This window comes from Pipra filicauda, unplaced genomic scaffold (assembly GCF_003945595.2).
Source record: "Pipra filicauda isolate LSUMZ 115617 unplaced genomic scaffold, ASM394559v2 scaffold280_size1006739_pilon, whole genome shotgun sequence".
In the NCBI taxonomy this organism is placed as follows: Eukaryota; Metazoa; Chordata; class Aves; order Passeriformes; family Pipridae; genus Pipra; species Pipra filicauda.
In genome coordinates this window covers 179,458-191,734 of record NW_024104399.1, presented here as the reverse complement: position 1 = coordinate 191,734, position 12,277 = coordinate 179,458, and positions in this window count along the sequence as shown.

The window sequence follows — 12,277 nt, the reverse complement described above, 5'->3', positions numbered from 1 at the left end:
AAAACAAAACCAGCACAGGTCTGGGAAATGTTGCAAGGCTTTTTCTGGTAATAGTAGGGCATATCTACTCTGGATTTCTGTATTATGCCCTGTGTCTGTTTAATGTCCTTTTTTGTTTTGTTTTAAAGTTATTGTTCTCTTAATAAAACTAGAACAAGAAAATTCTTGGCTTTCCAAGACTGGAAGGGTTTCTAACCATGTGATATTGTTTTCTCTTGGTTATGAATTTATCAGACATGATATAATCATAGAATCATAAAATATGCTGAGTTTGGAGGCACCCATCAGGGTCATTGAATCCAACTCCTGGCCTTGTGCAGGACACCCCAAAAATCACACAATGTTTCTGAAAGCATTGTCCAAATGCTTCTTGAACTCTGTCAGGTTTTGTGCTGTGACCACTTCCCTGAGCATTCTATTCCAGTGTTAAACTACCCCTGCATGAAAAACCTTTTCTCCAAATTAAACCTCAGCTTCATGCCATTTCCTTGAGTCCTGTCACTGGTCATGAGAGTGCAAAGATCAGTACCTGCCCCTGTGCTTCCCCCTGTGAGAACATTATAGACTGCTATGAAGTCTCCCCTCAGTCTCCTCTTCTTCAGGTTGAACAAACCAAGAGACCTCAGCCACTCCCCATAAGGCTTTCCTCCAGAATTTCACCATCCTCATTGCCCTCCTTTGGACACTCTCTATCAGCTGAATGTCTTCTTTTTTTGTTTTGTGGTGCCTAAAATTGCACACAGGACTCAAGGCGAGACCACACCAATGAAGAGTAGAGTGAGACAATCACCTCCTTTGACCGGCTGGCGATGCTGTGCTTAATGCACCTCAGGACACTGTTGGCCCTTCTGGCTGCGAGGGCAGGATAAGTCACATGGCAGTCACAGAGGATATGCAACACAGATAATGTGACATGCCAGAACAGGGGAACTCAGCACAACAGAAATTCTTACACACACATTTCTGTCTTTCTCTGGTACCAGACCTGCAGTTTTCTGGAACATTTGGAAAGTGTGGGAGCTGTTTGTTTTCTTTTCAGCCTTTCTCAACCCATTGCCATGAATAGTGAGATGAAAAATTCTTCTGCAAATCTGCTGGATAAAAATATCTGCATGTATTTGAGAAGATTTCAAGACCTCTCTGTATCACAAGTTACAACCCTTTTAATCATTAATACATCTTTTTAGTCTATTACAAGAGCATATAAATAGCAAAAAAAAAAAAATATTGAATGATAAACCAGACAGACTTTAAAAAGTATTGATTTGCTACAGCTGCATTGCTCTTATGGGGTTGTCTCTCATAGATTGCAGCAGGAATAAAATGCAAAAATTATCCCCAAAGAAAGACATTTAGCCCCACTGTAAAAATAAGGTTTGTTTTAAACAGATTTGCATCTGGGCACTTAAGATTTAGAAGGATAAAGAAACAGAATGCCTATACTAATGTCACTTAAAAGGCATAACTCAAGAACAGAACAGCCGAATAAGATGGAAAGAGCACATGAAGGCAGTGGGTTCAGAACAGCTACAGAGTCACCCAGGCACCACTGCACAGCTGGCAAAGTGCAGTGCTGTAGAGCTCCACTGCATTAAGGGTACTTCAAAACATGAAGAAAACAGCCAGCTAGTCATGGTTGTTAAAAAAATACAATCTACTGCAAATCATCTATGACAGACAAAAATAAGATTCCAGATCTATCTGGTAGCCAAAATGGGGAAGGAAAGTATGATCTTCCCCATCTATTTACCTCTTCTTCCTTCCTCTTTTTCTGAGTTTCATTAGAAAGAAATGAACTATTGAGTTAAAGGGTGGGGTTTGACAATAATTTCAGTCAAGTTAGGAAATCACCACACATGGCCCTTCTAGGTACTGATAATTTCATTCACTTTATGAGTTAGAGTTTGCACCGTCCCAGCACACAGGAGGAGCTGCTCTTGCTTCTCTAAGCACACATATTGTTCTGTTGGAGGCTGCTCCCCACCACCAGGGACTAAGTTTGAGCCTCCCACAGCCTGCTGCATCAAGGAACAGATCCTGCCTGCTGCACTAGATGAACAAGCATTGCCTTTGCACACCCTCTGCTCCACCACCACTAGGAGCAACCACCTCCTAGGAACCAGTCTGAGCATGTGCACTGCTTTCTCTGACACACAGTCCATCGGCCCTATGCAACCTTCTTCAAAATATATATCCTGGCACTAAATTTGGCACTGCTGTTCCTTCCAACACCTATGGATGGAAAATGATGTTTTTGAAAAAACTAAACAGAAAAAAATGAAGTGAAACATTATTTCATTAAATTATGCTCAATAAGTATGCTGTTAGCAAAACAACATTAAGCCTCAGCCTTTGCCTTATAATTTTTCTTAACCTTTTCTGTCTAAAAAATAAAAATTCTCAAAACTTACAGTATTTACACTAGAAAGTGAATCAGTAAGATTTAGGATACCCACTGCCACTTGAAGGAGATGTAAGACTATGTTTAGATAATATTTACTATATGTACTGTTTCTACTGACCATGGCAACACACAGTGAGAGCTTTAGGTGGAATTGAATTTGCCTTGCAATATACTGAATACTGATCATATTGTGTAAATTCTGCTGCACTGTGCCATTTCCTACGAGATGAAACCAAACTCTTTTAGTCTCACAAAAGGTAATATGAGGCTCAGAAGCCTGAATGCTTTGCATCTATCCCTCTTTGCTTCAGAGCGCACTCACTGTTGTCTGACAGCCAATTAACTTGGTGGTCCCTGGGAGAGAAGTTCTTACTTCACTTTGAAAAAATGGACATATAAAGGCTCTAGTCTCCTTAATATACTGCAATGTGAAAAATACTTTAAGGTTGGTTGTTAACTTTGTTAACTGTTTTTGTGAATTTTATGTTGTTTTCCATCTGATCATATTGCTACAGTGGCTGCACATTATGGAATGCTCCTGTCAGCAAGGGTTGATGTGCATTAAGGTAAGTCTTTATTTAAATTTGGTGCACTGAGACTTTGTATTAAAGGCACCTTCATGGAGAGGTACTCATGAGAGTTACACTCTTCAGTGAGCAAGTGGGAAAAAACATAGTATGTATACACTTTGGTCCAAGTGCCTGAGGCTCTGTGATACACATCTCTGAATCAGCATATGAAGTCAGACAAGAAACACAAAATTCAAACACACACCAATTCCAGGATGCACAAATTGTTCTGATGACCAGCTACCTGGGCCAGGTTTGATTGTTTAACCATATTAACTTCATAGGCAAACTGAGATCATTAAGAAAGAAAAATCTTAACACTTTCTCAAGAATTGTCAGAAATAATTTTTATTATGTATAAGAACTTAGATAATCTAGGAAGAAATTTACAAGCAATTTATTGTATATCTAAAATTACCTTGTTGTAGAGATCACAAAACACCAAGGGAGAAAAAAGAAGAAATTGTAGTAAACATGAAAAACATCCTCATTACACTCTGTAAAAACTTATGGTCTGACAAAAGGGGTTACTTAAAAATTTTTCACATAGACTTGTTACAGTTTTTAGTGGGAAGTGGATTACACCTATTACATTTGATCAGTTGGTTGTTTGGGGAGCTTGTAGAAGCCATAGTGACTCGCTTCCACAAAGACACCCCTGTGAGAAATGCAGAGCTAACAGCAAGAGAAAATGACTGTGCTGCCCTTTACGAGAATGGGATGGTTGGACAAATGAAGGTAATTTATCACACATACACCTAACCACACACCTAGGACCTTAAGCTATGCTTTGTTTCTCATTGGCTGCCGTTTCCTCCCATTCCTCACACAGCTGCTGGGCACTTCCTGGGAAGCTCCACACCTGCACTAACTTCTTTCAGAATTCCCCATCTCATATCTCATCCTGTCTCTTCTACTCCTAAATATCTTTTGTTTCCTCTCTGCAGTTTCTTAGGTCATTAACCCCACTGACTCCTGCCTATACTTTATCCCTCTCCATCATCAGCTCCCTCCTATGCTCCACAGCACTTCATTAGTGCACTTGCTCAAAAGCAAAAAATACCCAGTAATACTTTTTGCTTCTATCTAAGGTTTAATTTTCTCTCTTTGTATCCGATTTTCATAGTCAGATGCACCTTTTTCTCCACATTTGTCCTGACTTGCTCTCATTTTTTTCCCTCTCTCACCTTTTAAAGTTCTTTGTTAGTGTATACAACCAAAATTTGGTCTGTGCAATGTTAACCAAACCAACAAAAACCCAATAATAATTGAGTTTCACTTCCCTGACCATCATCATACTCCTTTCTGCATGTCCCCAAAGAGGTTATTTATTTTGTTGCCTAGATCTGTGTCGCTCCAGCTTTCTCCTTTATTTTCTTTTAATTATGTCACTAGTAATTTCTGTCTAATTCACTATTTGAATCTTGTAACATTTTGAAATACCTGAAATCTTACAACCCAGCAGGTGCTTGAGGACCCAGAACAGGGTCAGTACTTTCCAAGAATGAACATCAAGTTCACTTCCATATCCTTTCTCTTCTAGAAGTCATTAGAAGTTTTCATCATAGGTTGCAAGATTAGGAGTGGGACCAGTCCCAGAGGTTGCATCTTAACAAGATGTGCTCTAGCTGTATCCTGAATTTATGGTAGATGTGAACCAATGCTGCTTTTTCCATTCCTGGGGAATGAATGGAAAGTACTAGTTGATCAGGAGAACATGATTCTGGGTCACACCAACATGCAGGTTAGTTTAGATGCAGTGTATATCAAAGGTTTCATGTTTCTTTTGAATTAATAGATCATCATGACATTAACCAGTCCTTCAGGCAAACCTCTCAGTATGTACATACATCACAAACCATGAGGCCACGAAAAGAGCATTCATAAGATATTACAGTGAATGCAAAATCCTTCAATTGTTGTTTTCTCCCTTGCTGTGTCTGATTTGACTGATTCAGGCTCTGAACTTCCTCCAGGATTTGTGGGCTCTTTTGTAGCCCTATAGTGGAACTTAGTAGAGGAATAAATCAGCTTAAGGAATATAAGGCTTTAAATAATTATATTTTTAGAAAAAAAATTATAATGTATTGTACGTATTTAAAATTGCTTAGAAATGGCAAGCACAGACTATCAACATCAGTCAGCTAAGTGGTACTTTTTTGTAATCTCCTTCACAGTGAACCAGATATTTTAAAGAGGAGTATCTCATGACCAGTAGTCATGGACTCTAAAGTAGTAATTATATTCTCTGCCTTTGAAACTGTCCTCTTATGATCTCATTTTATCCAAACACTCAAATAATTTTGGAGCCAACATTAATCTTAAAATATATGCCACTGAAATTAACACATTACCAGATAATAGGAGTTCAATGTATCTCAAATTTAAAGAAAGAGTTCCCTAGAGTAATAAAACTCCAGCAACCACCCACAGCTAATTTCTTTTAGATGTATGTATATGGTTCAAATTTTGTAATATCCCAGCAGAACAAGGCAATCTTAACCTTGACTGGATTATTATAAATTCCAAATTGGTTGCCCATCCTGCTTTATGCCTCAGGGAAGTTTCTATCAAATGCATTGTTAGAGCAGGCAAACCTCTGGAAAGGGATTTGCTTTGGTGAAAATTATTAAAAACAAGGAGGGCATTACAGCTCCAATACTGTATTTTTAAACTATACAACTGACAGCTGTAATCTTAACTAAGTAACTGACTGAAACATTTAAACAGATGTAAACTGCTCCTTTCACAGTGTCTCCTCCCTCTGCATGGAGGCACACTGTTGTGGGTGCCTTCAACAGTCATTCTGAGCCTGTATAAGGATATATTATTCTATAAAATACATGATGCTGCTGACTTTACAGTATATATATTTTATATTGTGCATACTCAAACACCATCTGAATATAATTAAATTATCTGTGTTCTCTATGCATTAAAAACAAACACACACAAAAAAATCCCTTCTAAAATATCATTCTCGACTTCTACATGTACAAACTACTAACCCTGAGAGTCTGCTTTTCTCTGACAGTCCTCTGTATCAGCAGGATTTCCTGCTGACACCATACGATAATTCTTACATGTAAGAAGTTATTAGCATCAGTATTCTAATGCACATATAGGAATTTCTACCACTCATATAGTTGTTGTGGAAAGAAGAACAGTCACAGTCATGCAGATACATTTTTTAACACCTCTGTAAATATATATACACGAGCTCTTTTTCATAAGTTTATGAGGCTTGCAGAACTCAGGAAATCTGACAAACACATGCATCTGCCTTTCTGTTAAAGACTTCCTGCACTTGTAAAAGGGTGTCTATTTTGGAAGCTGGGGAGTTACTTTTAATTAAACAAACCAATTTCATGGTTGCTTATTCATATGAGCAGATGCATGTAACTGCCAATGCTACTCTCAAAAAAATATAATTACGTAAGGGTTCCCAAACTGTGGGGTATTGAATCACGGACTCAGCTCATCAGGGATACTGAGACGTTTATTTTTTACAGTCACTAACTTTTATACCATGTTAATGTCACTATTTATATCATGTTTCCACCCCCTAGTTCCTTATGGCAGCTTTCCAAAGTCTCTGCTACTCCCCTTTAGTAGCCTCCCACTACATCCGCTGAACATGCGCTGATCACACACTGCACGCCGGTACTTCTCACATCCTTGACCACTCAGCTCTCCGCCTGTTCCCACGGCTTATGCAGTAACAATTCTTCTGTGCTTAGCCAGGGTCTCGGCAAGGCCCGCAAATCAATCTCATCACTTCCCACATCTCCCCATTCTTTGTTTTTCACATGTGCTTGCACTTGTAATACCTGCTTTAAGGTCTTATCGATAAGTGATTGTATTAAGTGCAACAAGCATGGAATACATAAAAGAATACAAAAAAAACTTATAGCTACCAAGGCAAAAATCAGTACTACTTTCTTAACCCAAACACCTTAAATTATGAAAAAGGCCTGCAAAAGGATTCCATCCCTCTTCTACCGTGAGTTTACTAGTAAGCTGCTTCAGTGTTTGTATACTTTTGTGAACTGACTCTGAGTGATCAGATAGGTTCACACGACAGAAGCCATCAAATTCCTCACACCCATGCCCTTGGGCGAGAAGTAAGAAGTCTATGACTGCTTTATTCTGTAGGGTAGCATGTCTCACTGAGTCTAAATCAGTTAACAAACTTCAGAGAGTTCAATCACTGCATTTATCTGCCATAAATCCTGCAACAGTCGCCATTTGCTGCTCTTCTTCTTAATAACAAACACAGGAGTGTTCCACAGACTGGTGGATGGAACAATACGTCCAGTACACAGCTGCTCCATCACCAGTTCCTGGAGATGATGCAGCTTCTCCTTATGCAGGGGCCACTGATCCACCCAAACAGGGGAATCAGTCTTCCACACGAGGGGAGGAGTATGCTGCACATCAGCAGCCCTTATGGAAAATTTGTCCCAATTCTCATTCCCCATTGTCCCAAACAGTCAAGGCCCCACAATGAAGACAGCAAGGGAAGAACAGCTTAATGGTAGCAGCACGACCCTCCGGTCCTATGGCCAGCACAGTATCACGACTTTGCTGTGGGGCAGTAGTACCACCTACCCCAGCCAGTGCGGCTAAAGATTGGATCAGTGGCCAGGACTGTGGTCACACAGCCGAGGCAATGACTGTAACATCAGCACCACTGATCATAAGGTCAGAGATGGTCACTGCAGTTCAGAGACCGTGATGTTGAAGCATGCACGCGTTGTTGAATTGGTTGTAACCAAAATATGTGAGGCATGCCCATAGATCCAAAACAACTGGTGCCTCGGCGTTGTTTAGGTGCATGTGGTGGGTTAGCCTTAAAATATATCAGTCCCCTGAGCAATTTGACAAGGAGGGTTGGGGGTCCAAACCATTATTTTAATTTCCCCTTCATAATCAGAATCAATAAGTCCCAGGAGCACGAACAGTCCTTGCCAGGAAACAGAGGATCTCCCAATTAGCAAGGGGCTTATGCCCCTACCCAAGGGGCCCTTGACCCTCATAGAGATGACCTGAACTGAGGTATCATTTAAGTCTGCATCGCAGGCAGTGGTCAGATCCACTGCTGCGCTTCCTGCAATGCTTGTGACAAGCCTGCTTGCATCACTGCAGGATACTGGGAGGCCATTTGTGTTGTGGTGCAACCCCTGGGCGTGCTGTGATTCCGGTTTCCTGGAGATCACAAGGGCTGCCTTTCTTTGTTATACTGTGAGTGGCATTTATTAGTGAAGTGCCAATCCTTCCTACATCGAGGACAAATCTCAGGTGATTGGATGGCCACGCCCTTAGAAGTTTGCTGACAATTCTTTTTGAAATGCCGTTTTTGCCCACACGCAAAACACTGGCCCTGGTGAATCTTCATTGCTGCAAAAGCCTCAGCCAACAATGCAGTCTGATGGGATTGCGAGCCTATATTTTGGCATGCTTTCATTATCTCTGTTGTGGTCAGATTTTGGTTCTTCATAGGTAACAATACCTTTTTACAATCCGCAGTAGCATTCTCAATCTCCAACTGCTTGAATAAGATGTCTCGAGCAGTGGGATTATCAACCCCATCTTTCAATATAAAAATTGCATGAACGGCTCCCTGGCCTCCTGGCAAATATTGACAGGTCATGTATGTTGTTCCACTTCTGGAACGGTGCATTGCATTGGGGAGAGCAACATTCAAGTAATCAGTTTCCAGTCCTAAGAAGTAAGATAATGTCCCTCCACAACTCCCTCTAGAAGGTTCAGCATAAAGGGTGCGGTCAGTCCGTAGGTCTGTACCGATCTGTGAAGTTCCTTAATTATCTCATAATTGATAGGCTCCCACTGGGGGCCCTGTTTGCCTATTAAAATGCACCGGAAAAGCCTGCAACAAGTCAATACCACTTGCAGCTCTTGCTTTTTTCTGGACCTCGCTCCACCGATCACACTGATTAGACGGATACAAATACGGCTCCTTCTCAGGGTCGGTCAGTCCTGGATCCAAGGGGCCATCTGGCAGCGATGATGGTGGTAGTGGAGGCGGTGGTACACACGCACCCATGGATTCACTAGGAATCTCAGTTAAGGATGTCTCCATGGGCAGTGGGTCAGATTTCTTGGACCCGCATAGACTTTCAGGGCCTCATAGAGGGTCCACTATGGGCTTAGAAGTTCTGTGGCTTCTTTGTTGTTTTTAGTAGCTTTGTCCCAGAGACCGACTCCAACATTGTCCCATCGTTCCACATCATAAACAGTGCGTGTATTTAAGTTAGGATCACTGTCACGAGCCCATGCTAACGGCTGCTTTAAGTCCATATCTGATGGCACTCGCTTATACAAAACGTGTTTAAGTACTTCAATTACATTCTTATGCTCTACAGGCATAGAGTTCCCCATCGCGTCGTTGGCTGCTTACCTTCTGTCCAGCAGTAAGGTAGTTGTGGTGCACCTGGGCTTCCTTTCAGCCTATCATCCAGCCAAGCTACACCACTGATAAGACATCCTCCCTCTAGCATCTTATTCAGGTCCCTGTTCGGGTGCCATTTGTGGTTCAATACCAGGCAATGTACTGGTGTCCATCTGTCTTCATCAGGAGGAGGCACAACATTGAAATACTTGAAACATGGCTTTGGAATGGCATTTAAGTCTCCCTAGGTACTAAGTCAAACCTTGTGTTCACAGGGAATTCATCTTTCCTCACTGTGGGTGCTCTCAGAAGTAGCACAAACTACCTGGGAAAGGAAGCAGAGTCTGCAGAAACCACCGTGAATGCAGTGGGAACTTCAGCTGGTGCATTATCATCAGCTGAGAGTCTATTCCCATGTTTGTAGTTCAAATCCATTACAGGCCATCTACATTATAATTTGCTTCTGCTAAATTTTAAACTCCACAAGCTAAATTGCTGCAAATAAGTATGTAGAACATCTTATTTCCATTAAAACCAGATTTTTGGTATAGCTCAATAAAATTAGGAGCAGACTTTCTTAACCAAGTCTGTCCACAGTAATTTAAATCACTTGTAGTGAACCCATGTAGTGAACTAATGTAAATTTGCATGCAGACAATCCCACCTTAACTTTCTTGCTATCACTGATCAGAAAACAACAATATATTTCTAAATGAGCATTTCATGTAGCCTTTTGTCTAGTATACTTTACCAATTATTGCCTTTTCCACATTAAGAAATTTGATTTTATTATATATACATCTTTACTGAAATTTGAAAGATACCCATTCAATAATTCTTGATAACGCATACTCTGAATGCAGACAGACAAGCTTTCCACGTGACCTGATCTGAAAAGATGAACTAATAAAAAGCACTTTACCTTCACTTTTCTTGGTCACTTATGCCAGTCACAAAAAGTTAGCAACAACAGATAGATAGATAAATAGATAGATAGATAGATATAATATAGTTTTATAGATATGAAATTTAATTTTTCTATATATATAAAAAGTACAATAATAGACAAGTATGTACTCATGATGAGTTCATTTGGTTAGCATAAGGTGCTGAGAGATGCAAAAGAAGGTTGAAATATTCTGATTTCACCAGTATTTTGATCAACTGCCCAAAAGCTGTGAAAAGAAAGAGTCTAAAGAAAAAAAAGCCACTACACTCCTCTCATGAAAGATGTGAAATCAGATGCTTGCTTTTTCTTTCTTAAGAAGTTCAGGAAAGAACAAAGGTGTTCATAAAACACAGTGCTGAAGTCATTAGCCTCATCAGATAGCAGTGCTATCTCCCTGCAGCTACAGATTGCTGCATGCTTTATTTAACAAATTCCATTTCACAGATGCATATTTATGTGCAGATACTTCTGTGATTATATACTTACGTGAATATAAATCCCAACCTAGAATTTATCAAGCGTTATCAGCCTTCATTCATATATACACATACATAGTCATTCTGAACATAACTGTGACAGTGACAAAAAGATTCTCATAAATTTTGTACATGAAAACCAGCAGATTTTAAAGCTCACTAAAATGCACTTCAGTGTTCTCACATTATCTGACTAGAAGAGAGGGCTCAAAAGTAACAATCTTAAATTCCTAGAATGTTTGCAGCATTTCATATTAAAGCTACAAATATTATCATTAGGAGGCATCAGTTCTCACATAACACCAGAGATTTGATCAAATAAGGTGACAATAAGAAACTGAAAACAAACTGAATTTGTAGCAAATAGAAGTTATATATCAGTTGAACACAATTTAGTGATGACAACTGGATGGAGGCAGTTTGGAGAAAGAGAAGGAGGGAAAGCAGAGCATCAGCTTTATGTAAAAGGCATGACACAGATCCTCAACTAGATAAAAAATTTACATCTACATGGCATGTAACAGCTTATAAAAAGAGACTGATATTGTAGAACAGCAGAAAGAAGCCAACACTGGAAACATTATCCATCTGAGAAACAGCACAACAAACAGGATTTTCCTCTGCAAAACCTTACCAAATCTCAATACTATAGGCATACATTTGACATATGATGTAAATTTTGATAGTCAAATCACACCCCCGGGAGACATAGTGGGACACTATTTGCTTTGTAGTGCCCTGGTAAGCAAAAATATCACTGCAGCCACACTGTAAAGGTTACACTGCTTTCAAAGACCAAGATTGAGAGAAACAGTTTTCCTTCACGCAGGGGGTCTGACTGATGAGAGATGTGGGGTCTGAGCTGGAGTGCAAAACCACATTTTCTCAAGTTAATCTGAACTAGGTACTTTTTTAGAAAAATAGCCACTGCTGGTGAAAATTTCTGGCAATGGAGAACGCATCGGGGGATGAGTTGCTCACGCGTTTTGCTACCACATGACAAGCACCATGACTTTCTCCACTTCAGTCTCATATTCATCTGCTCTTAAATCCAGCTGTTGTATTAGCCTCCAAAGCCTTTTCAGCTGGTCTGTATCATTACATTTTTCCACAGGACAGAGATTCCCAAGCCCAGTTTTACATGTGGCCGTACTGTCTTCTTATGCCTTGGCTTATCGAGCATTACTCAGAGGTTGTTCTCCTTGCCAATGACCGACTTCTCCAAAACTGGAGTTTTCTACAGGCTTAAATTTGTGATGATTTTGCATTTTCACTTGCAGAATAAAACAAAAATATAAAATACTTATGGTTAAAAAGCAGTCCCTCTAGGCACTCCACCAAGAAATACAGATGTGTAAAATCTATTGTCTGTTTACAAATATATTCTGAGACACATTTGTCTGTTTTATTCTGTTAACCGTGAGCCATGGAAATACTCTTTTTCAATGAAAATGCCACGGTCTATTG